This window comes from Azolla caroliniana, unplaced genomic scaffold, assembly GCF_043228905.1.
Source record: "Azolla caroliniana isolate FFs.n. ecotype wild unplaced genomic scaffold, voAzoCaro1.0.p SCAF_12, whole genome shotgun sequence".
Taxonomy (NCBI): domain Eukaryota; kingdom Viridiplantae; phylum Streptophyta; class Polypodiopsida; order Salviniales; family Salviniaceae; genus Azolla; species Azolla caroliniana.
Genome location: NW_028230447.1, coordinates 19,467,839 through 19,493,722, shown reverse-complemented (window position 1 = coordinate 19,493,722; position 25,884 = coordinate 19,467,839). Strand labels below are relative to the sequence as shown.

Sequence of the window (25,884 nt, the reverse complement as noted above, 5' to 3'; positions counted from 1 at the left end):
TATATTTCGAAAACTCTGAAGACAAGTATTCATCCTAAAACTTCTTTTTAAATTTGGAATGCCCCCGACAAAACTATCCTCGAGGATAGGTCTTACCTTCGTCCTAAGGTGTTCTAACTAAGAAAACTCACAAAGGTATTACATCTTGTAGCATGATTCTCACTTAAGGTGGGAGACGTCCCGAGTTCAATTGTTCGAATGCCCCCATAGAACTAGCTTCATATTATGTCTTCAAATTTAACAGTTTCCATACTTCATAATGTGCTTTTATTTTAAATTCACGAGGACATTTGGTCTAGTGGCCTCTGTACCATTACTTCATTAAATCATAATAAGCCTTTATTTCATTTAAAATTCACAAGGGCATTAGGTATAAATGCATGATTCTCACTGTCGGTGCGAGAGGTCCCAAGTTCAATTCTAGGAATGCCCCGAAAAACTAGCTTCGAGAAGATGTGTTCTCTTCCTATAATGTTTAAAGGTATTTGGTCTAGTGGCATGATTCTCTCTTAGGGTGATAGAGGTCCCGAATTCAATTCTAGGAATGCCCCGACTATACTAACTTCAACGAGATATCTTATCTTCCACCTAAGTCATCATAATTTTAAAAATTCACAAGGGCATTTGGTCTAGTGCCATCCTTCTCGCTTAGGGTGAGTGGTTCCCGAGTTCAATTCTCGGAATGCCCCCGCAATACTAACTTCGAGTAGAGAGAAAAGGTCTTCTAGTTAAATTTCCATATTTCGAAAACTCTTGACAAAAATTCATCCTTAAACTTCTTTTTAAATTCAGAATTGTGTTTGGTGTAGTGGAATGATTTTTTATTTAAAATTCACAAGGGCATTCGGTCTAGTGGCATGATTCTCGCTTTGGGTGCGAGAGGTCCCGAGCTCAATTCTTGGAATGGCCCGACAGAACTATCTTTGAGGATAGGTCTGATCTTCATCCTAAGGTGTTCTAACTAAGTAAACTCACAAGGGTATTATATCTAGTGGCATGATTCTCACTTAAGGTGCGAGAGGTCTCATATTCAATTCTAGGAATTCCCCCAGAGACGTCTTCCAAAGTAGGAATTTCCTTTCTTCATTGTATTTCGTAATGTGCCTTTATTTTAAATTCACGAGGACATTTGGTTTAGTGGCATAATGTGCAATTACTTCATAATTTCATAATAAGCCTTTACTCCATTTTATATTCACGAGGGCATCAGGTATAATGGCATGATTCTCCTTGTCGGTGCGATAGGTCCCGAGTTCAATTATTTCAATGCCCCTCCTATACTAGCGTCGAGGAGAGCGTTTTTAGTTATGTTGTCATAATCTCGCATAATTCTTGATTATGGCGGTAGGGGTCCCAAGTTCAATTTTAGGAATGCCCCACAAGGCTAGCTTCAAGAAGATGTGTTCTCTTTGTATAAGGTTTAAGGGTATTTGGTCTAGTGGCATGATTCTCGCTTACGGTGATAGAGGTTGCGAATTCAATTCTAGGATTGCCCCCACTATAACTAACTTCAACGACGTATCTTCTCTTCCACCTAAGTTCTCATAATTTTGAAAACTCTCAAGGGCATTTGGTCTACTGGTATGATTCTCGCTTAGGGTGCGAGAGGTCCCAAGATCAATTCTCGGAATGCACCCGCAATACTAACTTTAAGGAGAGAGAAAAGGTCTTCTAGTTAAGTTTCCATATTTCTAAAACACTTGACAAGTATTTATCCTAAAATTTCTTTGTAAATTCAAAAGATCGTTTGGTGTAGTGGAGTGATTTTGAATTACTTGAAATTCACAAGGGCATTTGGTCTAGTGGCATGATTCTCGCTTTGAGTGCGAGATGTCCCGAGTTCCATTCTCAAAATGCCCCGACAAAACTATCTTCGAGGATAGGTCTTATCTTCGTCCTAAGGTGTTCTAACTAAGAAAATTCCCAGAGGTATTATGTCTTGTAGCATGATTCCCACTTAAGGTGGGAGAGGTCCCGAGTTCAATTGTTTGAATGCCCCCATAGAACTAGATTCAGGTAGACCTCTTCCAATGTAAGAGTTCTCATACTTCATAGTACTTCATAATGTGCTTTTATTTTAATTTCACGAGGACATTTGGTCTAGTGGCATAATGTGGCATTACTTCATGATGTCATAACAAGCCTTTACTTCATTTTAAATTAACGAGGGCATTAGGTATAATTGCATCATTCCTATTGTCGGTATGAGGGGTCCCGAGTTCAAATATTGCAATGCCCTCACAATACCAGCTTCGAGAAGAGGTTTCTTAGTTATGTAGTCATATTGTCACATGATTCTCAATTACGATGGTAGGGGTCCAGACTTCAATTCTAGGAATGCCCCGCAAGATTATCTTCGAGGAAATGTCATCCCTTCCTATAATGTTTAAGGCTATTTGGTTTATTGGCATGATTCTGGCTTAGGGTGATAGAGGTCCCGAATTCAATTCTAGGAATGTCCCCACTATACTAACTTTAATGAGATATCTACTCTTCCTCCTAAATTCTCATAATTTTGCACACTCACATGGGCATTTGGTCTAGTGGCATGATTCTCGCTTAGGGTGCGAGAGGTCCCGAGTTCAATTCTCGGAATGCCCCCACAATAATTACTTGGAGGAGAGAAAAAAGGTCTTCTATTTAAGTTGGTATATTTTGACAACTCTTGACAAGTATTCATCCTAAAATTTCTTTTTAAATTCAGAAGCACATTTGGTGTAGTCGCCCCAAAACTTCTTTTTAAATGTAGAAGGGCGTTTTGTGTAGTGGCATAATTCTTGATTTAAAATTCACAAGGGTATTCGGTCTAGTGGTATAATGTGCCATTACTTCACAATGTCATAATAAGCCTTTACTTCATTTTAAATTCACGTGGGCATTAGGTATAACGGCATGATTCTCACTCTCGGTGCGAGAGGTCCCAAGTTTAATTATTGCAATGCCCCCACAATACTAGCTTCGCTGAGAGGTATTTTAGTTATGTTGTCGTAATGTGGAATGCTTCTGGATTATGGTTGTAGGGGTCCCGAGTTCAATTCTAGGAATGCCCCACAAGGCTAGCTTCGAGAAGATATGTTCTCTTCCTATAATGTTTAGGGGTATTTGGTCTAGTGGCATCGTTCTCTCTTAGGGTGATAGAGGTTACGAATTCAATTCTAGGAATGCCCCCACTATACTAACTTCAACGAGATATCTTCTCTTCCATGTAAGTTCTAATAATTTTGAAAAATCACAAGGGCATTTGGTCTAGTGGCATGATTCTCGCTTAGGGTGCGAGAGGTCCCGAGTTCAATTCTCGGAATGCCCCCGCAATACTAACTTTGAGGATAGAGAAAATGTATTTTAGTTAAGTTTCTATATTTTGAAAACTCTTGACAATATTCATCCGAAAACTTGTTTCTAAATTTAGAAGGGTGTTTTGGGTGCCCCGACGATACTATCTTCGAGGATAGGTCTTATCTTCGTCCTAAGGTGTTCTAACTAGGAAAACTCACAAGGGTATTATGTCTAGTGGCATGATTCTCCCTTAAGGTGGGAGAGGTCCTGACTTCAACTCTCGCAATGCTCTGACAATACTATCTTCAAGGATAAGTCTTATCTTCATCCTAAGGTATTATAACTAAGAAAAATCACACATGTATTATGTCTAGTAGCATGATTCTCACTTAAGGTGCAAGAGGTCCTAAGTTCAATTCTTGGAATACCCCCACAATACTAAGTTCGGGTAGAGGTCTTCCAAATTAAGAGTTGCCTTTCTTCATTGTACTTTATAATGTGCCTTCATTTTAAATTCATGAGGACATTTGGTCTAGTAGCATAATGTGCAATTTCTTCATAATGTCATAATAACCTTTACTTCATTTCATATTTACGAGGGCATCAGGTATAATGGCATGATTCTCACTGTCGGTGCAAGAGGTCCCGAGTTCAATTATTGCAATGCACCCGCTATACTAGCTTCGAGGAGAGTTTTTTTAGTTATGTTGTCATAATGTCCCATGATTCTCTATTATGGTGGTAGGGGTGCCGAGTTCAATTCTAGGAATGCTCCACAAGACTAGCTTCGAGAAGATGTGTTCTCTTCATATAATGTTTAACAGTATTTTTTCTAGTGGCATGATTCTCACTTGGGTGACAGAGGTCCCGAATTCAATTCTAGGAATGCCCCCACTATAACTAACTTCAACGAGATATCTTCTCTTCCACCTAAGTTCTCATAAAAAATAATTTGAAAACTCACAAGGGCATTTGGTCTAGTGGCATGATTCTCGCTTAGGGTGCGAGAGGTCCCGAGTTCAATTCTCGGAATGCCCCCGCAATATTAACTTCGAGGAGAGAGAAAAGGTCTTCTAGTTAAGTTTCCATATTTCAAAAACTCTTGACAAGTATTCATCCTAAAACTTCATTTTAAATTCAAAAGATCATTTGGTGTAGTGGAATGATTTTTTATTTAAAATTCACAAGGGCATTTGGTCTAGTGGCATGATTCTCGCTTTGGGTGCAAGAGGTCCCGAGTTCTATTATCAAAATGCCCCAACAAAACTATCTTCGAAGATAGGTATTATCTTAATCCTAAGGCGTTATAACTAGCTAAACTCACAAGGGTATTACGTCTAGTGGCATGATTCTCACTTAAGGTGGGAGAGGTCCCGAGTTCAATTGTTGGAATGCCCCCACAGACCTAGCTTCAGGTAGACATCTTCCAATTTAAGAGTTTACATCTTCATTCTACTTCATAATGTGCTTTTATTTTAAATTCACGAGGACATTTGGTCTAGTGGAATAATGTGCCATTACTTCATGATGTCATAATAAGCCTTTACTTCATTTTAAATTCACGAGGGTTTTAGGTATAATTGCATCATTCTCACTATCGGTTCAAGAGGTCCCGAGTTCAATTATTGCAATTCCCCCACAATACCAGCTTCGAGGAGAGGTTTTTTAGTTATGTTGTCATACTGTCGCATGATTCTCGATTACCATTTTCGGGGTGCCGAGTTCAATTCTAGGAATGCCCCACAAGACTTTCTTCGAGAAAATGTGATCTCTTCTTATAATGTTTAATGGTATTTGGTCTAGTGGCATGATTATCGCTTAAGATGACAGAGGTCCTGAATTCAATTCTAGGAGTGCCCCCACTATACTAACTTCAATGAGATATCTTCTCTTCCACCTAAGTTCTCATAATTTTGAAAACTCACAAGGGCATTTGGTCTAGTGGCATGATTCTCGCTTAGGGTGCGAGAGGTCCCGAGTTCAATTCTCGGTATGCCCCCGCAATACTAACTTCGGGGAGAGAGAAAAGGTCTTCTAGTTAGGTTCCCATATTTCGAAAAATCTTGATGAGTATTCATCCTAGAACTTCTTTTTATATTCAGAAGGGCGTTTGGTGGAGTAGAATGATTTTTTATTTAAAATTCACAAGGGCATTTGGTCTAGTGGCATGATTCTCACTTTGGGTGCGAGAGGTCCCCAGTTCAATTCTCAGAATGCCCCAACAAAACTATCTTCGAGGATAGGTCTTACCTTCGTCGTAAGGTGTTATAACTAAGAAAACTCACAAGGGTATTACGTCTAGTGGCATCATTGTAACTTAAGGTGGGAGGGGTCCCGAGTTCAAGTTAAGAGTTTACATACTTCTATGTACTTCATAATGTGCTTTAATTTTAAATTCACGAGGACATTTGGTCTAGTGGCATAATGTGCCATTACTTCATTTTATATTCATGAGGGCATTAGGTATAATGGCATGATTCTCACTGTCGGTGCGTGCCGAGAGGTCCTAAGTTCAATTATTGCAATGCCCCACAACACCAGCTTCGAGGAGAGATTTTTTAGTTATGTTGTCATATTGTCGCATGATTCTCAATTACGATGGTAGGGGTGCGGAGTTCAATTCTAGGAATGCCCCACAAGACTATCTTCGAGAAAATGTGATCTCTTCCTATATTGTTTAAGGGTATTTGGTTTAGTGGCATGATTCTCACTTAGGGTGACAGAGGTTCGGAATTCAATTCTCGGAATGCCCGCATTATACTAACTTCCACGAGATATCTTCCTTTCCTCCTAAGTTCTCATAATTTGAAAATTCACAAGGGTATTTGCTCTAGTGGCATGATTCTCGCTTAGGGTGCGAGAGGTCCCGAGCTCAATTCTACGCCCCTAGAGAGGATGCGCCCACAATGATAGCTTCAAGTAAAGTTCTTCCAGTTATAACAACGAAACAATCTTTTCATTAAAGTCCAATATGATAGAAAAAAAATTAGATACTCTTCATTCAGTCTAGGTCTCTAGCAATGCAGGAGTATCCAAAGGTCGAATCAGTAAGAGGAAGATCTATCTCTTCTTTTTACTGATAGAACAACATTATGATCTAAAATGATTGAAAATTTTAGATCATTCCCTATATAAGTCTTTCCGTTATACAAAACGAGTATAAAGAATAAGAAAATTGTCAATTTATTCGTTCTGTAGTGGGTGTGGCAAGCGACCCATCCCACAGGGAAGTTTTGGGTATCCTACTCAGACCCAGGGAGGGATGATTTTGGGTTAGGGTGTGAGAGGTGCCAAGTTCAATTCTAGGAATGCCCCCGCATTACTAACTTTGAGGAGAGAGAAAAGGTCTTCTAGTTAAGTTGTCATATTTTGAAAACTCTTCACAAGTATTCATCTCTTCCATCCTAAAGCTTCTTTTCAAATGCAGAAGGGCATTTGGTGTAGTGGCATGATTCTTGATTATAAATTTACAAGGGCATTTGGTCTAGTGGGTGCGAGAGGTCCGGAGTTCAATTCTTGGAATGCCCTTATAATACTAGCTTTGAGGAGAGGTCTTATCTCCCGGCTACGTTGGTATAATGATGAAAACTCAGACGAGTATTTGGTCTAGTGGCATGATTCTTGCTTAGGGTGCGAGAGGTCCTAAGTTCAATTCTCGAAATGCCCTGACAATACTAACTTTGAGGAGAGGTCTTATCTTCCTCCTAAGTTGTTATAACTACGAAAACTCAGACGAGTATTTGGTCTAGTGGCATGATTCTCGCTTAGGGTGCAAGAGGTCCTAAGTTCAATTCTCGAAATGCCCCGACAATACTAACTTTGAGGAGAGGTCTTATCTTCCTCCTAAGTTGTTATAACTACGAAAACTCGGACGAGTATTTGGTCTAGTGGCATGATTCTCGCTTAGGGTGCGAGAGTTCCCAAGTTCAATTCTAGGAATGCCCCCATAATACTGGCTTGAGGTAGAGGTCTTTCAATTTAAGATGTGCATTTCCTCATTTTACATCATAATGTGCCTTTATTTTAAACTCATGAGGCATTTGATCTTGTGGCATAATGTGCGATTAATATCATAAGGTTCCTTTACTTTATTTTAAATTTAGTAGGGCATTTTGTCTAGTGGCATGATTCTCTCTTAGGGTGCGAGAGGTCCTAAGTTCAATTCTCGGAATGCCCCCACAATACTAGCTTCGAGGAGAGGTTTTTCAGTAACTAAGTTGTCATAACGTGGCATGATGTGGCATGATTCTCTCTTAGGGTGCAAGGGGTCCCGAGTTCAATTCTAGGAATGACCCCACAATACTAGTTTCGAGGAGAGATCTTCCACCAGTAAAGTTGTCATAATGCCGCAGGATTCTTGCTTAGGGTGGTAGGGGTGCCTAGTTCAATTCTAGGAATGCCGCTACAATACTAGCTTGAAGGGTAGGTCTTTCATTTAAGTTGTCACAATGCGAAAAACACACAAGGGCATTTGGTCTAGTGGGATGATTATCACTTTGGGTGTGAGGGGTCCTGAGTCCAATTCTCATAATGCCCCTACAATATTACCTTTGAGGAGAAAAGAGAGGTCTTTTAGTTAAGTTGTCGTATTTGAAAACTCTAGACAAATATTTATATCTTCTATTTCAGAAGCTCTTTTTAAATTTGATTGCGCATTTGTTCTAGTAGCATGATTCTCACTTGGGTGCGAGAGGTCTGAGTTCAATTCTTTTTAAATTTGATAGTCCATTTGTTCTAGTAGCATGATTGTCGCTTGGGTGCGAGAGGTCTGAGTTCAATTCTCGGAATTCTTTTTAAATTCAAAACCGCATTTGTTCTAGTGGCATGATTCTTGCTAGGGTGCGAGAGGTCCCAAAAAGTTTAATTCTTGGAATGGCCCCACAATACTAGCTTCGAGGAGAGGTCTTTTAGTTAAGTTGTCATAATGTGCCTTTGAAAACTATTCACAAGAATGCATATCTTCTACAGTGAAACTTGTTTTTAAGGAGAGGTCTTCTAGTTAAGTTGTCATAATATGTCTTTTTAAATTCATGAGTCTAGTGGCGTGATTCTTGCTTAGGGTGCAGGAGGTCTCAAGTTCAATTTTTGGAAGGCCCGCACAATACTAACTTTGAGGAGAGGTCTTCTAGTTAATGTTGAAAACTCACAAAGATAGTTGTTCTAGTGGCTTGTTTCTCGCTTGGGGTGCGAGAGGTCCTGAGATCAATTCTCAGAATGCCCTTGGGCCAACAATACTAGCTTTGAGGAGTGGTCTTTCAATTGAGTTGTCATAACATGCGTTTAAAAACTTTTGACAAGCATTATATCTTCTATTATACAAATTCTATTTAAATTCATGAGGGCATTTGGTCTAGTGGCATGATTTACACTTAGGGTGCAGAAATCCCAAGTTGAAGTCTTGTAATGCCCCCACAATACTAGCTTCGAGGAGAGGTCTTTCAGTTAAGTTGTCATAATGTGCCTTTGAAAACTCTTGACAAGTATTCATATCTTTTACTCTGAAAGTTCTTTTTGAATTCATGAGGGCATTTGGTCTTGTGGCATGGTTCTCGCTTAGGGTGAGAGAGGTCCCAAGTGCAATTCTCGGAATGTCCCCATAATGCTAACTTTGAGGACAGGGTCTTTGAGTTCAGTTGTCGCAATGTGCCTTTGAAAACGCTCAAGACTATTCATATCTTTTGCGTTAAAGTTCTTTCGAAATTTATGAGGTCATTTGGTCTAGTGGCATGATTCTCACTTAGGGTGCGAGAGGTTCCGAGTTGAATTCTCGGAATGCCGCCACAATGCTAGCTTTGAGAGGTGTTTCAATTCAGTTTTCGTAATGTGCCTTTTAAAACTCTTGACAAGTATTCATATTTTCTACCCCCAAAACTTCTTTTTAAATTAATAAATATTGTTTTTTTCTTAATCTAACACATGGGCATTTAGTCCAGTAGCATGATTCTCACTTGGGTGTGAGAAGTCCCTCATTCAATTCTTAAAATGCCCCTAGTTCATTAACTTCGATGAGAGATGTTTGAGATCAATTTTTAGAATGTGCATGGTTTAGTGCCTTGACTAACTTCCACGAACAATAAAACTCTCTTTTTTTCAACACAAGTAGTGTAAATCGAAATGTCTCTCTCTCTCTCTCTCTCTCTCTCTCTCTCTCTTTAAACTAAGTGTCGATAGCTCTAAAACAAAGATTATGTGTGTAAAAGGCCCAAAAAAGATAAACCATGCATTATGTACAATAATGAGCCACTTGAATGTGTGGAAAACTTCAAATATATTGGCATTATAGTTCCTTCAAATCATAGATGGAATGAATGTGTTACATGCTACTTAAGAGGCAGGAAAAAGAGCATATTATGCATTTGAGAACACATGCAATCATGGAGTGTTGGCTCCTCAAGAAATGCATTTTCGACACTTTGGTGACACCGGTGCTTCTATATGGGGTGGTAGTATCCCTAAATCTACTTGGAAAGAGTTTGAAAATGTCCAAAAACATTTTCTTACAGTTTCGAGAGCCACGAACAAAGTTGTGGTTATTTGATACACTTGGCACACCAACTCTTCTCTATGGAGTAGAAACGTGGGGATCGAGTCTTAACAAGGCAAATCATTGGAAAGATTTAGAGATACCTTTAGGGTCAATGATTACATGCATGATAAGGAGCAAAGCATCAATGCCCCATAATATAACCCAGGATGAGATGGGAGTAACCTTTATAATCATTGAGGCATTGTTCTAATCAGTGACCTATATCCAACGCCGAAAATGGAAACAATCATTGTTGGTGTGCTGAAATGCAACAATGGCTCAAGTCACATGGCATAAGCATAAATGCACTGCCCCCATTCCCATATAGCTTGGACTTTCCCCATGTAAACATGATCAAGTGTAAAAGAATAGAGTGATCCGAATTGATATTATTAACTTGGAAAATAAGATAACATGGATCAACCCCAAAATATCACTTGGTACAAAGATGGCCCAATACAAGACATTTTTTACACATATCGGAGGATGGATTCATCATCAGACCACCTTATATGGACATACATCTATCCTATGCATTGCAAAGTGTGATAGGGCAGCTACAAACTTCACCACATCAGTTAGAGATTGAGGTAGGCAGATATACATGAATATGTCTAGAAGAAAGGATTTGCCAATTGTGTCATCAAGGAGTGGAATCCAATCTAACAATTGGCAATGGTTCGGTTTGAACCAAATGGAACCGCGAAACCGTGGCTCAACGGCTCAACGGTTCAATTTGGTTCAGGTTCAATTTTTTTAAACGGTTCGGTTTGGGGGTTGAATAGTTCGGTTTAACGGATTGAAGACATGGTTTAACGGTTTGATGGTTTTATTTATTTTTTTAAATAACCTATTCATTTTTAAGCCTAATTCTTACATTTCAGGAAAAATCTTTAAAATTTTGAAAAATTAAAATTTGAAATAATGAAAATTTTAAAATTTTGAATTTTGAATTTGACCTAAGTTGAAAACCGAAACCGAACCATGAAACCATAGTTTAATGGTTTTATGGTTTGGATTTTTATCTAACGGTTCAATTCAAACGGTTTCATTGTTCAGTTTGGTTTGGTTTGGTTTGGTTCGGTTCGGTTCAGGTTTCAAAAATTTTAAACGTTTCAGTTTGGACACTCTCGAACCGAACCATTGCCGATTGTTAATCCAATCCTTGTCCAACCAAGGCCTTCATAGTCAAATTTGATGCTTTTGATTTTTCAATTAAGAACTTTTGGCCATTGCGGATTCTTTTGAGTAGTGGCATGACCTCCTTAAGGGTTCTCCTAGTAGTTTAATTAATACCTTTAACAATTACTTGATCATGTAATGCCTATGGGCACAAAAGGGTAAGGCAAATGCTTTGTCTCAATGCTCTTATACTTCCCCAAATTCGGGAGATGCTTCTTTCGACAGTCTAGCAATTGTAGAATTGAGTTTTCAAAATTCCATCCATGCTAATCCACACACATGTTTTTGCTACATACATGTTAGAATATATTCTTTTAGAGCGATAACTATATTAAATAACCAAATAACCGGATATCGAAAGGGAAACAAAGATGGAGACGATGAAGAACAATATAGTGTCTGCCAATACTCAGCCTACAGCAACCATACCAGTTGTCGCTCAGCAAAACACTACATCTACCGCCACTCAGCCCATCTCCGCCCAGAGTGCCGCCACACAACCCATTGCCATCCAGCCTGTTGCCGCTGCTCAACCTACTGTTGTTGATGTGTGTTTAAATCCTATCACGGCAAGTGTAGGGGTTGTTGTGTCCGCCACAATAATTAAAGAAAAATCAACAGTCTTCATCGATACACCTGTGAATCAGGAGCAGGTATTGCGTCGTTGCGAACAGTTTAATCGGGGCTCCAATGTAGCAAATCCAGACATCTCGCCTATAATTTCGAACAACGTAGTAAAGCTCCTATTGTCAGAATAGGATCGAGCACAGGTAGTAAGAGACATACAACATATAGAGAAGAGGAATGTCATTGCACATGTTTTGGGCATTTGTCCTCGACGCGCCGACCTTCGTTTATTGTTGCAAGTGGCATTGAAACAATAGATTGATAACATCATAGATATATAGATGCTTGGACGGAATTGTTATCAGATAGAATTCGAGCAGGAATGAATGGTGTCGATCTTGTTGGAGAAGAAAGTTGTAGCAGTCAAGGGAGGATGGGTCTCCTTCCATAAATGGATTCACAACTTCTCCGCAAATCAGATATTTCATGAGTTAGAGTTATATCATACATGTATGGTGGTATTTCCCAATTTGCGTAAAGAATGGATGCCTTTCGTGCATCTAACTGCTAGTAATATTGGTACGGTTTTGGAAACCTATCATAAGCCTCGTCAGGTCGAAGAAAAGTCAACGGGAGCTGCGTCTACAAAAAATTTGATTTCTAATACCGCAGTTCTACCCTCAACTATATTGTTGCCCAATTTACTTGACCCAAGCCAAGAATCTTTTTCTCAGAAAATCTTGTATAAGGGCTTACCAAATCAATGTTTTCGATGTTTTGGATTTGGACATTTGGCAAAGAATTGCCCAAAAATTATTAAAGATACTGATGAGCATGTCCGTTGTCGTGTGAATCTTCACACACTATGTAAAACAATAATGAAATAATTATTATAGATTAGATTAGTAGCTTACTATAGAAAGATGGATATACTCAAGAGCTTCAAAATGTATTTTACTATATATAAAATAGAGAAATACATATCAAGTTATGAGAAAATAAAGTTTGAGAAGATAGGGAAATTAGAACTATCCCACATAGATAGGAAGGTTAAGGCCCTGGCAATATAAACACCTTGAGCTCCCTCATTTTTCATTTGTGCTAAGATCACTTTGGCCACTTTGTCTTGATGGATGATGGTGGCCAAATTCCCTAAAATTGGAAACCGGTTGGTAAGCAAATCCGGAAACCGGCCGGTATGCAAAATCGGAACCGGTCGGCAAGCAAACCGAAACCGGAAACCGGTCGGTAAGCAAATCTGGAAAACGGGTCCGGTAAGCAAATCCGGAAACCGGCCGGTAAGCAAATCCGGAAAACGGGGCCGGTAAGCAAAACCGGAACCGGTCGGCAAGCAAAATCGGAACCGGCAAGCAAACCGGAATCGGCCGGCAAGCAAAACCGGAACCGGAACCGGCAAGCAAACCGGGACCGGCCGGCAAGCAAAACCGGAACCGGAACCAGCAAGCAAACTGGCACCGGCCGGCAAGCAAAATGGAACCGGAACCGGTCGGCAAGCAAAATAGGAACCGGAACCGACCGGCAAGCAAAATGGAACCGTCTACTAGACGCGGACGGACGAAAGATTGGATCATGCAACAAACTAAAGTAAAGGCCATGTGGACGCAAGCAACTAAAGTTGGAGTGCATGGAAAAAGTAAAGGTCATGTGGACAGTCACATGCAACCAAAAGAAAAAGCTAGGCAACTAAAAGTAGAGGCCATGCAACAAAAAGTGAGAAGGTTATGATCAAGGGAGAACTCCATATTTATTCCATTTTTTTTCCTACACTAGGACTCACTCTCTATATTATCTTAATTTTTTTTTCTTTTCTTTGGGGGAGCTCTCTTATATTACCGAAGCCAATAACCCTAATCTTCCATACGGAAGCTATCTCTCAAGTAAACCATAATTTCCATACGGAAGCAATCTCTCAAAAGCCAAAATTCCTTGTCAAAGCCATATCACTCAAGAATCATAATCTCTTATTTCCTCTAATCTATTATTCTAATCATCTCCATAAGATAAAACTTTTGTAATCCCAATCTTGGGATTGATTGTAATCTTTCTTTCCCTTTTATTAATGAAATTTGTTAATCTTTCTCATTTCGGTTAATTCTTAGTACATAAATACACGAATTTGATATCCTCTAGACAAAGGCCCCGGGGTCTTGCCTCAACGTTCACGTATCCTCGTCGTATTTTCGCGACACCGTATCACAAATATAATGTCATCTCAGGATAGATCTGATGGTTGGACTAAGGTGGGGCATAGGAAGATACCTTCACAAGTATATCATGATAAACCTCACCATGTGGCTAGTAACAGTCTAAAGGAATTTCAGCCCTTACAAAATAGGTATTCTATTGTGTATGTAGAACAAGACCGTCCAAATGAGGTGAATGTTTTAGACCACTCATCATCCCATCTTCCTCAACAGAGGCTTGACCCAGTTTCTTCCTAAAAAAAAACAGATCTACATTCCATCCAGTTGCTTAAGTCCTTTCTGAGGTTAGTAGTAGGTGAACCACCCTTGAAATTTGAGGAGAATCATGTTGGGTATGTGAGGAAGAGTGGGAAACACACAAGAAGCTCAAAGAAAGAAGCACTCACACAAGGAAGGCAATGGCTGGAATAGCTCTCTATTGATGAATATATCTAAAAAATAATAGGAGCTGAAATATATATCCCTAAGTACTAAGTACCACCACATATGAGTGACTCATGTATGTGATAACATGGGGAAAAAACCTCTAGCCAGCACTAGAGTAAAAAGTGCCCATGTATAGGGAAAATGGTTCACATCAAAGCTACTAGAGGAACACGCAAGTGTAACAAACCCCCCTGGAGCGAATGATGTGAACATGTACAAGGAGTGACAGATCAGCCCCCACAAGGCAATAAGCCTAAAGCTTTGCGAAAAGCTTCAAACTTTTCTCGTGGAAGAGCTTTGGTGAATATGTCTGCCACGTTATCTTGTGTAGGCACATATACCAAATCAATATCTCCTGCATGAAAGCGCTCTCTCACATAGTGATAATGCACCTCAATGTGTTTGGTCTGTGCATGAAATACAGGATTTCGTGCAACAGCCAATGCACTCTGACTATCTGTGAGAATACGTGTAGCAACTTCAATCTCCATGCAAAGATCCATCAAAGGCGTCTTAGCCATATACACTCCACTGTAGCTGTGAAAACTGCCCTGTACTCAGCTTCACAACTTGATGTCGCCACTGTAGGTTGCTTTTTACTCAACCAAGATATACATGAGTTTCCAAAGAAAAAGCAATTACCACTAGTGGACACGCGAGTATCATAACAACCAGCCCAATCACTATCTGTAAAAGCATGCAAGCATGGCTGAGTATCTCTGCCATAAAAGAGACCCAAGCTCAAAGTGCCTCTAAGATATCTGAACACACGTTTCACTGCTTGCCAATGCTTAGTGCCAGGGCTATGCATGAATCGACTCAATTGGGAGACTGCATACTGTATATCCGGCCTTGTATTGCATGCATATATAAGACATCCCACAGCTTGTTGATAAAGAGAAGTATCAAACGCATCACTAGAATCCTCAACAGAGAACCTAAATCCTGTCTCCACAGGTGTATAAACCGGCTTGCAATCCTCAAAGTCAAAACGCTGAAGTAGTTTTTCAACATACTTTCCTTGATGCATAAACATTCCCCCCTCAACGGATACAAACTGGATGCCAAGATAGTAGCTCAAAAGACCAAGATAAGTGACTTCAAAAGTATGCTGCAAATCAGCCATAAGAAAATCGAGTTTTGCATCACATGACCCAGTCAAGAGTATGTCATCAACATAAAGAACGAGCACTCGAAGATCAGCCCCATCTTTGCGTACATAAAGTGTGCTTTCAATCGGACTACATGTGAAGCCAAGAGAAATCAAGTGCTTATGGATTTTTTCATACCATGCACGCGGAGCTTGCTTGAGACCATACAAGGCCTTATGCAAGCGACAAACCATATGCTCTTTCTCTTTCGTAGCAAATCCAGGAGGTTGCTTCACATAAACCTCTTCTTGCAAATCACCATTTAAAAAGGCTGTTTTTATGTCCAATTGATGCATTTTCCAACCTCTTTGGGCAGCCAATACAACCACGGTACGAATGGTAGTCATGAGTGAAGTAGGTGCAAAAGTTTCCTCATAATCAATGCCATATTGTTGGGCATATCCTTTGGCAACCAATCTAGCTTTGTAGCGATCAATACTACCATCGGGCTTTCGTTTAATCTTGTAAACCCACCTAGTACCAATCACATTCTTTCCTTTTGGCAATTCACATAACTCCCAAGTACCATTTTTATGAATGGAATCCATTTCTGATTGCATAGCACTCATCCAATGTGGATCATCACATGCATCTTCAAAAGTAAGTGGCTCCTCATTGTTGTATGCGAGGAAGGTCGTCAATGCGGAAGATCGAGAAGCATTCGATCCCTGTTCCTTCCCTGTGAATGATGGAATGTAGGTCGTTGCACAGAGAGAGAGAGAGAGAGAGAGAGAGAGAGAGAGAGTGAGAGAGACACAAAAGACTCTTTATTTCTCAAAGCAACAATACAACAGCCCAACCTCACAAAGAGGTTACAAGGTCACTATATATAGTGACTGACTTAGGGCAACTACCCTTTATGCTAATTACATAAATGGCCAAAACGGGATAGTGTGAATACGTCCATTATACACATGTATTCGACACTCCCCCGTAATGGGCGTATACATGGGTTATCTAAGATTACAGGTATAGACTTGGGTTCTCGGACATATCAGCTTTGTTCGAGTCGGCAGGGTCCGAAAGCAGAAGACCGAACTGGTCGGGTCAGAACAGTTGAGGCCGATCATTAAGGAACTGATGTCGGTTGTCGGGAACCATCCTGCTCTGTGTCCGGCTCTAACCGGACTGGTTTGTCGTTACGCCCATCTGATGCCGAAGAAACCGAAAACGGTCTGCCGAAAGACACTTGGTCATTCCATCTGCGACATTGTCGGTTGTGGATATTTTCTCTAGACCGATTTTCCCTGAAATGACGCAGTCCCGAACGAAGTGATATCGAACGTCGATATGTTTGGAGGCGTTGTGGTGAACCGGATTTTTTGACAGGGCAACAGCACCTTGACTGTCGCTGTAGACAACTGGAGCTGAGTCATGGTCGACTTGTCGAAACGTGTGCGCCAGCCGACCGAGCCACAAAGCTTCTTTTGCTGCGTCGGACGCAGCTACATATTCTGCTTCGGTTGTTGAGGTCGCTGTGCACTCCTGAAGTTTCGACTTCCACGAGATTGCTCCATTGCCGAATTTGAAGCAGTATCCGGTTGTTGATTTTCGACTGTCTATACAGCCGGCGAAATCCGAGTCGGTGTAACCGACTACGCCTGAGGTTCGGTTCGGACCGAAAAGAATGCCATGGTCTTTTGTGCCAGCCAGATATCTGAACACATGCTTGACTGCGTTCCAATGCGATCGGCCAGGATTGTGCATAAATCTGCTAACGACTCCTACGGCATGAGAGATATCAGGCCGTGTCGCGACCATCAGGTACATAAGGGAGCCGACTGCCGGTGCATACGGTACCGACTTCATATCTTCCCCCTCCGGACCGGATGTCGGGAAGTCTCGCTGAGAGAGCCGAAGATTCATAGGGAGCGGGGTTGAAGCAGATTTGGCTGATTGCATGTTGAAGCGTTCCAAGACACGTCCGATGTAGTCGGTCTGAGACAAAAAAAGATGTCGTTTATCGCGATGTCGACTAATCTTCATGCCGAGTATGTGTCGTGCCGGACCGAGGTCCTTCATGGCAAACTTCAACCGCAGTTGCCGAACGAGATCGGCAAGTTCGCCCGAGTGGCGTCCAGAAATTAGCATGTCGTCCACGTAAATGATGAGGAAGATGGGTGATCCATCTTGAGCTGTGTTGGTAAAGAGACAATGGTCCTCATCGCTTTTTGAGAAGCCGATCGATTGGATGAAGTCGTCGAACTTCTTGTACCATTGTCGCGGTGCCTGTTTGAGGCCGTATAGACTCTTCCTGAGTCGGCAGACTAGATGTTCTTGGCCAGGTGCCACGAAGCCTTTTGGCTGCTCCATATAAATTTCCTCCTCGAGATCACCATGGAGGAAGGCTGTTTTGACATCTAGCTGAATCAGCTCCAAGTTGTCGGCTGCCACTACGCCGAGCAGAAAACGAAGGGTTGTCATTTTCACCACTGGTGAAAAAATCTCGTCGAAGTCGACGCCATATTCTTGCCGGAAGCCCTTCGCAACTAATCTGGCCTTGTACTTTGGGGTGGTCGAATCAGACGTCTCTTTTAGTCGATAAACCCACTTGCAAGGAAGAGCACGTCGGTTCCTAGGTAATTCGACCAGATCCCAAGTCTTGTTTGCCCGAATGGAGTGCATTTCCGACTCCATCGCCAGATGCCAGGTGGCGGAATCGACAGATGTCGATGCTTCTTCGTATGACGTCGGTTCGCCGGCGTCGGTGAAGAAAATTCCAGGAGAGTACCTCTCCGGAGGTTGCGACAGTCTCTCGGATCGTCGAGGTATGATTGGACTGGTCGCATCGGGTATCGTGGTCGGATGGTCCGAAAGCGAGTTGTTCTGCTGTGCCGAGTCGGAGTTGTCCGAGTCGGTAGAGTAAGGTTCAGCTACCCGTGAAGCTGACCGTGTGTTGAGAGCGGGGCCTTCTTGAAGGGTCGGCACATCGGAAAATGTTACCCTTCGGACTTCGATTGGTTTTTCGACTGATGGGTTCATAGCCGACTCGTTGAACACAACGTCCGAACTTCGAACGATTTGCCTGCGTTCGGGGTCCCAGAGTCGGTATCCCATTTCGCCGTCGGATCCATATCCAAGGAAAATGCATTTCCTGGACCGAGGTGCAAGTTTTCGGCGATCATCTTTCGGAATGAGGGCGTACGCCTCACATCCGAAGATCCTCAGCTTGTCGTAATTCGGCTTACTGCCGATCCATAGTTCCTGAGGAATTTGAAGTCCTAGAGGTCTACTTGGCGACATATTGATTATGTGTACTGCCGTGAGTAGAGCCTCTGCCCAGAAGCCATCCGACAGTCCGGAGTGTTGGAGCATGGAAACTGTCCGTTCTTGGATTGTCCGATTCATTCGTTCTGCAATCCCGTTTTGCTCCGGACTGTGTGGTGCCGTAAGTTCACGTCGGATGCCGCGTTGTCGGCAGAATTTGACGAATTCTTCGGATTTAAACTCTCCCCCGTTGTCGGTTCGAAAGCATTTCAGCTTTCGGTCGGTTTGATTTTCCACCATAGCGAGCCAATCGGTGAAGATCGAGAAGACACGATCTTTGGTGCGAATTGGATAAGCCCACACCTTTCGAGTCGAATCGTCAATAAAACTGACGAAGTAAGAGGCACCGCCTAGAGACTGATGCGGCATTGGGCCACAGACGTCCGAATGGACTAAATCAAGAGGTCTCGTTTCTCTTGGTGCTGATGTCGGGTGTGATGCGGCTGCTTGTTTGCCATACTGGCAATGCTCGCAGAATTGATGGTCGGAGAAGGAGAGTTTTGGGATGTATCCGGCTCTAGATAGATGCGTGATGCCGGCCTTGCTGAGGTGTCCTAATCTTCTGTGCCATAGTGATGACACAGGAATATCCACCAAAAACAGGTTACCCTCTCTGAGCGTAACATGTAACGGATACAGCGAGTGTATCTTGGGTCCTCTAGCAAGCAGGAGGTTCCCCCTGTGGAGTGTCCACCCTCCCGAAGAAAAGCCGGCACGAATGCCGTCTTCATCTAGTTGTCCGACTGAGATCAATGGCCTTGAGAGCTCGGGTACATGTCGGACATTGTGGAGTACAAGTGTAGAGCCACCTGCAAGGTTGAGCTCTACTGTGCCGATTCCGATGATGTCACAGTGTTGTGAGTTGCCGACTCGAACTGAGTCGGAGTGACGGATCGTATATTGCCGAAATTGGGATCGATGAGGAGTCACGTGAAATGACGCGCCCGAATCCAAGAGCCACGTGCTCGATTCTTCAGTCGTGAGCAGAACTTCTGATCCGACTGGATTTTCGATTGATAGTATATTCGGGTCGTCCGGTAGTACATCAGCTGAGAAGCTGACGTAATTGATCTCCTCATGCCGGCCACTCTTCTTGTTGTTCTTGTTCTTGAGTGCGCGGCAGTCGGCTTTGATGTGTCCGGGTTTCTTGCAGTAGTTGCAGATTCGGTTATCCCGTGACTGGCTCCGTCTTCGCTGATTGTTCGGCGGCCGTGAGTAATCTCTGTAAGGATTTGACGCTATCAAATATTTCGCCTCTCGGCCACAACCGAGGAACAGGATCGATTCTCAGAAAACGGGAAATACAAGAATGCACGAAGAACAACAGAGAGAAGAGCACACAGGATGTTTACGTGGAAAACCCTAAACGGGAAAAACCACGGGAGTGCACGACTCCAACTATCACTATACACTGGAATATACAATGGCGAGCTGCAAGGCGACGACCTTGAGCTCGCTGTCCTCGCCACAGGCGGCGGTATTACACAGAGGCGTCGACCTCTTTGTTTCTCTCTCTCTCTCTCTCTCTCGCGGCTGCTCTCACTTCGCTCCCTCTAAGTGGAAAACAGAAAATGAGCAACAACAACCTTAACTGTTTGCCCTAAGTCATATTTATACACATATGACTTTCGGGCTATTTACAAATATAGCCTCAAGGGCCCTTGGCAAACATATTCACAAATATGTCCCCGCTTCCGGATCTCTCTCCGGGTACATTCGTCATCCGGCTCCGTAGTCGGGGTCTTCAACATCCGGTTCCGGAACCGGGGTCTTCATCATCCGGATCCGTATCCGGGTACTCTACATCATCCGGATCCGCATCCGGGTACACTTCATCCGGCTTCATGCCGGGTACTTTTCATCATCCGGTTCCGTAACCGCAACCGGGCTTGCCGTCATTTATCTCCGGGGACATCCCATCCGGAGGGACCGAAAACCCAACAAACTCCCCCTTCACTTCGGCATGGGATGTCTCTCCAATCCAATCCTCTTCCGGCATGCTTCCAACTTGTCGGGTGTGAGCACTTTGGTCAGCATATCTGACCCGTTCTCTTCCGTGTGGATCTTCGTCAGCATGAACTCCTTGTCTTCTATCCTTTCCCGGATCCAGTGATATCTTCGCTGGATGTGCTTCGTCCGGGAGTGATAGGCCGCGTTCTTCGCAAGGTGGATGGCACTCTGACTGTCGCAGTAGAGTCGGTACTCCTCTTGTCGGATACCGAGCTCTCTAATGAAGTCCTTCATCCATATTATTTCCTTGCCGGCTTCAACAGCCGCCATGTACTCCGCCTCCGTGGTTGACAACGCGACCGTCTTCTGCAGCCTCGACTGCCACGAAACAGCTCCCCCTGCATACGTCATCACATACCCTGATGTGGACCGGCTGGTATCTGCATCAGCCGACATATCCGAATCAGTAAAGCCGTCGAGTTCGGGCTTTCCGGAGCCGAATCGGAGGCACACGTTTGCCGTGCCCTTCAGGTATCGGAGTATCCACTTGACCGCGTTCCAGTGCTCCTTGCCGGGATTGCTCATGTACCGGCTCACCACTCCGACTGCGTATCCTATGTCCGGTCTTGTACACACCATTGCGTACATCAAGCTTCCGACGGCAGAGGCATATGGTACTTTCATCATGTCCTCCTTCTCAGCCTTTGTCTTGGGGCTCTGCTTGCTGGACAACTTGCAGTTTGCCGGGAGGGTCGATCCGACCGGTCTTGCCTCCGACATGTTGAACCGGTGAAGCACCTTCGTCACGTACTTCTCCTGTGACAGCCACAACTGCTTCTTCTTCCGGTTCCGGATGATGTGCATCCCTAGTATTTGCCTCGCCGGACCCAGGTCCTTCATTGAGTAAGTTCGGTGAAGAGCCTTCTTCAGCATCCGTATCTTGACCTGGTCCCGTCCGACGATCAACATGTCGTCCACGTACAGGAGGAGTATTAGAGAGTCTCCTCCTTCGAACTTCTTCACAAACACGCAGTGGTCGGACTGCGTTTTGAGGTACCCTTCGTCTGTCATGAAGGAGTCGAACTTCCGGTACCATTGCCGGGGAGCCTGCTTCAGTCCGTAAAGGCTCTTCTTCAACCGGCATACCAGGTGCTCCTTCCCTTTCTTCTCGAATCCTTCCGATTGCTGCATGTAGATCTCTTCATCGAGGTCACCGTGAAGGAATGCCGTCTTCACGTCCATCTGTTCTACCTCAAGGTCCATGCTTGCCGCTATGCTCAGCACCGTCCGGATGGAGGTCATCTTCACTACCGGGGCAAATATCTCGTCGAAGTCGACGCCCTTCTTCTGCTGAAACCCCTTCACCACGATCCTGGCTTTGTATCTCGGGGGGTTTCCGGCATCTCCCGGTTTCAGCTTGAACACCCACTTGTTTCGAAGTGCCCGCTTTCCTTTCGGCAACTCCACAAGTTCATATGTGTGGTTCTCATGCAGGGAATCCATCTCGTCCTGCATGGCACTCAACCACCTGCGGCTCTGGGTGTCATGCTTTGCTTCTTCAAAGCTCTCCGGCTCCCCCTCGTCGGTTAGCAGCACGTGCTCTGGTTCTGGAAATCTCCGGGGGGGCCTTCTCTCTCTTAGAGGATATCTCCGTTCCGGAGCTTCGGTAACCGGTTCTTCCGATTCTTCTTCATCCGAATCCATTTCGGGATCGGGGCCGGTTCCGGTATCATTTTCATCTTCTTCGGCCGGTTCTGTTTCTTCACCGTCTTCGGCCGGATCCTCGAGTGCTAACCGGTCCCTTGCCGGTCGGGACTGCTCCTCGTAGAGTTGATCCTCACCGGTCGACTTGGAGCTCTTCATCTTCTTCTCCGACTCCCAGTCGGCGAGTGTCTTGTCCTCCATGAAGATGATATCTCGACTCCTGAATATCTTCTTGTCGACCGGGTCCCATACTCGGTAGCCGAACTCGTCGTCGCCGTAACCGAGGAATATGCATGGCCGGGTCTTTGGATCTAACTTTCCTCTCCGGTCCTTTGCCACATGCACGTATGCGAGACACCCGAACACCTTCAGATGCCGGTAAGATACTTCCCTACCGGTCCACACTCTCTGCGGCGTGTCTCCGTCCAAAGGTACTGAGGGTGATCGGTTTATCACATATGTCGCCGTCGACATTGCCTCAGCCCAAAACCCCTTGGGTAATTTCGCGTGCGCCAGCATACTCCGGACCCTCTCCATTATGGTCCGGTTCATCCTCTCGGCCAGCCCGTTCAGTTCCGGCGTCTTCGGCACAGTAAACTCGAGTCGGATTCCCTTCGAGCGACAGTACTCCTGGAACTGCCCCCAGTATTCCCCTCCGTTATCCGCTCGTATCGCTTTCAGCTTCTTGCCGGATTCCCTTTCCACTCTCGCGTGGAGTTCTTTGAAGACGCACAACACTTGGTCCTTTGTCTTCAACGGTGCCGTCCACAGCTTCCGGCTGTGATCATCAATGAATGTTACGAAGTACTGGGCTCCGCCATGTGACTTCGTTTCTACCTGACACACATCAGTGTGCACCAACTCCAGTGGTGCGCCACGTCTCGTCGGTGGCCTTGAGTGGAAGGAGGTTCGGTTCTGCTTACCGGCCAGGCAATCGGTGCACTTTTCCAGGTGCACATGCTTCACTGGGATAAGGTTGTCTTCTGCAAGCCTTTTCATCCCCTTCTCACTCATGTGGCACAGTCTCTTGTGCCACAGCTCACCGGCAGTGTCGGCTGCCACATTCAGCTCTTCCGGACATAACCGGGCGTTCATCAGGTACAGTGTGTTGACCTTCCGAGCCCGAGCCACTATCAGGCTCCCCTTGCTGAACTTCATGACACCGTTCCGGATGCTACCCGTGTAGCCTTCATCATCTAGCCTCCCGGCCGAGATCAGGTTCAATCGGACCTCCGGAACGTGTCGCACATCCTTCAGCAGCATCTTGCATCCGGTTGATGTCATCAGCCACACGTCTCCTATGCCGGCAATCCGGCATGTGCCTTCATTTCCCATCCGGACACAGCCATGCTCACCGGCTGTGTAGGATGAGAAGTATTTCTTCTCCGGGGTCAGGTGGAACGACGCTCCGGAATCGACCACCCAGGTCATCTCTACACCGGCAAGGTTCAGCTCCCTCTCTTCGGTAATGAGCATTATCTCTTCTTCACTTGCCGCGAGTGCCGTTGTTCCTTTCCGGTCCTGCCCTCGCCGATCCGAACCTCTCCGGTCCGTGGCTCCCCGGTATGCACCGTTTCTCTCCGGTGACTTCTTCGAATCGGTATCGTCGGCTCCGTTGTCTTTTCGGTAATGCCGACAATTCTTTCGGAAGTGCCCCGGCTTCCCGCAGTGGAAGCATGTGGGCCTTCCTCTTGACTGCGACCGGGTCCCCGACTTCTCCCGTCTTTGCGGACTCCGGTTCCAGTGTCTTCCCCGTTCCGATTCGGTAAGCAGCGCCTTCGAGTCGGAGGCCGGTTCTTTATCTCTCCGACGCGCTTCTTCATTCAGAATACTTGTCTTTACCGTTTGTAAGGACAAGTTATCTTCGGTGCACGAGGTGCTGAGAGTCACCACCAAGTTCTCCCAGCTTTCCGGCAATGTACACATCAGGATGATGGCTTGCATTGCATCCTCCAACGGGAACTTGATCGCCGCAAGCTGATTCACGAATCCCATGAACGTGCTTACGTGTTCCACCATACTCTCGCCGTCCCGGTACTTGAGATTCACTATCTTCCTCATCAGGGAGGTCCGGTTCAACGCATTCTTCCTCTCGTAGAGGCCCGACAGCTTCTTCCACATCTCATATGCGTTGGTGTCGTTTGCCACATGTTGTAGGACGCTCACGTCGACGTATTGTCGGATCGTCGCTACGGCTTTCCGGTTCAGGAGCTTCCACTCCGACTCAAGTACCCCTTTCGGTATTTCCGACCTGTCAATCGGTTCGTACAGGTCCCGAACAATCAGAAGGTCCTCCATCTTGATCTTCCAGTCGGCGTAATTCTGTGCATTCAGCACCATCATCATCGGCTGCCCGCTGCCGCCGCCTTCCATTTTCTGCAACAGTCGCTCTGATACCACTTTGTAAGGATTTGACGCTATCAAATCTTTCGCCTCTCGGCCACAACCGAGGAACAGGATCGATTCTCAGAAAACGGGAAATACAAGAATGCACGAAGAACAACAGAGAGAAGAGCACACAGGATGTTTACGTGGAAAACCCTAAACGGGAAAAACCACGGGAGTGCACGACTCCAACTATCACTATACACTGGAATATACAATGGCGAGCTGCAAGGCGACGACCTTGAGCTCGCTGTCCTCGCCACAGGCGGCGGTATTACACAGAGGCGTCGACCTCTTTGTTTCTCTCTCTCTCTCTCTCTCTCGCGGCTGCTCTCACTTCGCTCCCTCTAAGTGGAAAACAGAAAATGAGCAACAACAACCTTAACTGTTTGCCCTAAGTCATATTTATACACATATGACTTTCGGGCTATTTACAAATATAGCCTCAAGGGCCCTTGGCAAACATATTCACAAATATGTCCCCGCTTCCGGATCTCTCTCCGGGTACATTCGTCATCCGGCTCCGTAGTCGGGGTCTTCAACATCCGGTTCCGGAACCGGGGTCTTCATCATCCGGATCCGTATCCGGGTACTCTACATCATCCGGATCCGCATCCGGGTACACTTCATCCGGCTTCATGCCGGGTACTTTTCATCATCCGGTTCCGTAACCGCAACCGGGCTTGCCGTCATTTATCTCCGGGGACATCCCATCCGGAGGGACCGAAAACCCAACAATCTCTTCCTCGTATGTTCGATCGGTCTGTCGAACCTTGTACTACGTAAGCGTCGTCTGTTGAGTCTTTGGCGAAAGACTTTCTCCGAGCTGCTTCGGTCAAGATTGCGCTCGTGACTTCGGAGTATTTAACAGCCGTGGTTGACGCGTTGCACACGGTTGTGACGAAAGTTTCCCATGATGAGGGAAGGCTACTCATGAGTATCATTGCTCTGAGTTCATCCTCGATTGCCGTCCCCTGTGACGAGATTTGGGAGCTTATGCTTTCGTACTCATTGAGATGTGCTTGGACCGAATCGGATTCTTTCATCCGCAAGTTGTAGAGGCGCCGGATCAGAAACATCTTTGTTGCGGCGACCTTCTTTTCGTAAGTGTCCGACAGCGTTTTCCACAGTTCGAATGCTGTCGTACACGATTGCACCGTAAAGTATACCGATTCCGATAGGTGCATCCGAATCGTGGCGCGGACGATTCTGTCCAGCTTCTGCC

At 44.6% G+C, this 25,884-nt stretch overlaps 3 non-coding genes across 3 annotated transcripts; all 3 read left to right on the top strand.

The window, feature by feature from the left end:
- Positions 1 to 2,529: 2,529 nt before the first annotated feature.
- Positions 2,530 to 2,601, top strand: TRNAP-AGG (transfer RNA proline (anticodon AGG)). The gene has a single exon. It is a non-coding gene; the product is annotated as a tRNA-Pro (tRNA).
- A 634-nt stretch (positions 2,602 to 3,235) lies between these two features.
- On the top strand, positions 3,236 to 3,307 carry TRNAP-AGG (transfer RNA proline (anticodon AGG)). The gene has a single exon. It is a non-coding gene; the product is annotated as a tRNA-Pro (tRNA).
- A 935-nt stretch (positions 3,308 to 4,242) lies between these two features.
- On the top strand, positions 4,243 to 4,314 carry TRNAP-AGG (transfer RNA proline (anticodon AGG)). Its single transcript has one exon. It is a non-coding gene; the product is annotated as a tRNA-Pro (tRNA).
- The last annotated feature ends 21,570 nt before the right edge of the window (positions 4,315 to 25,884 follow it).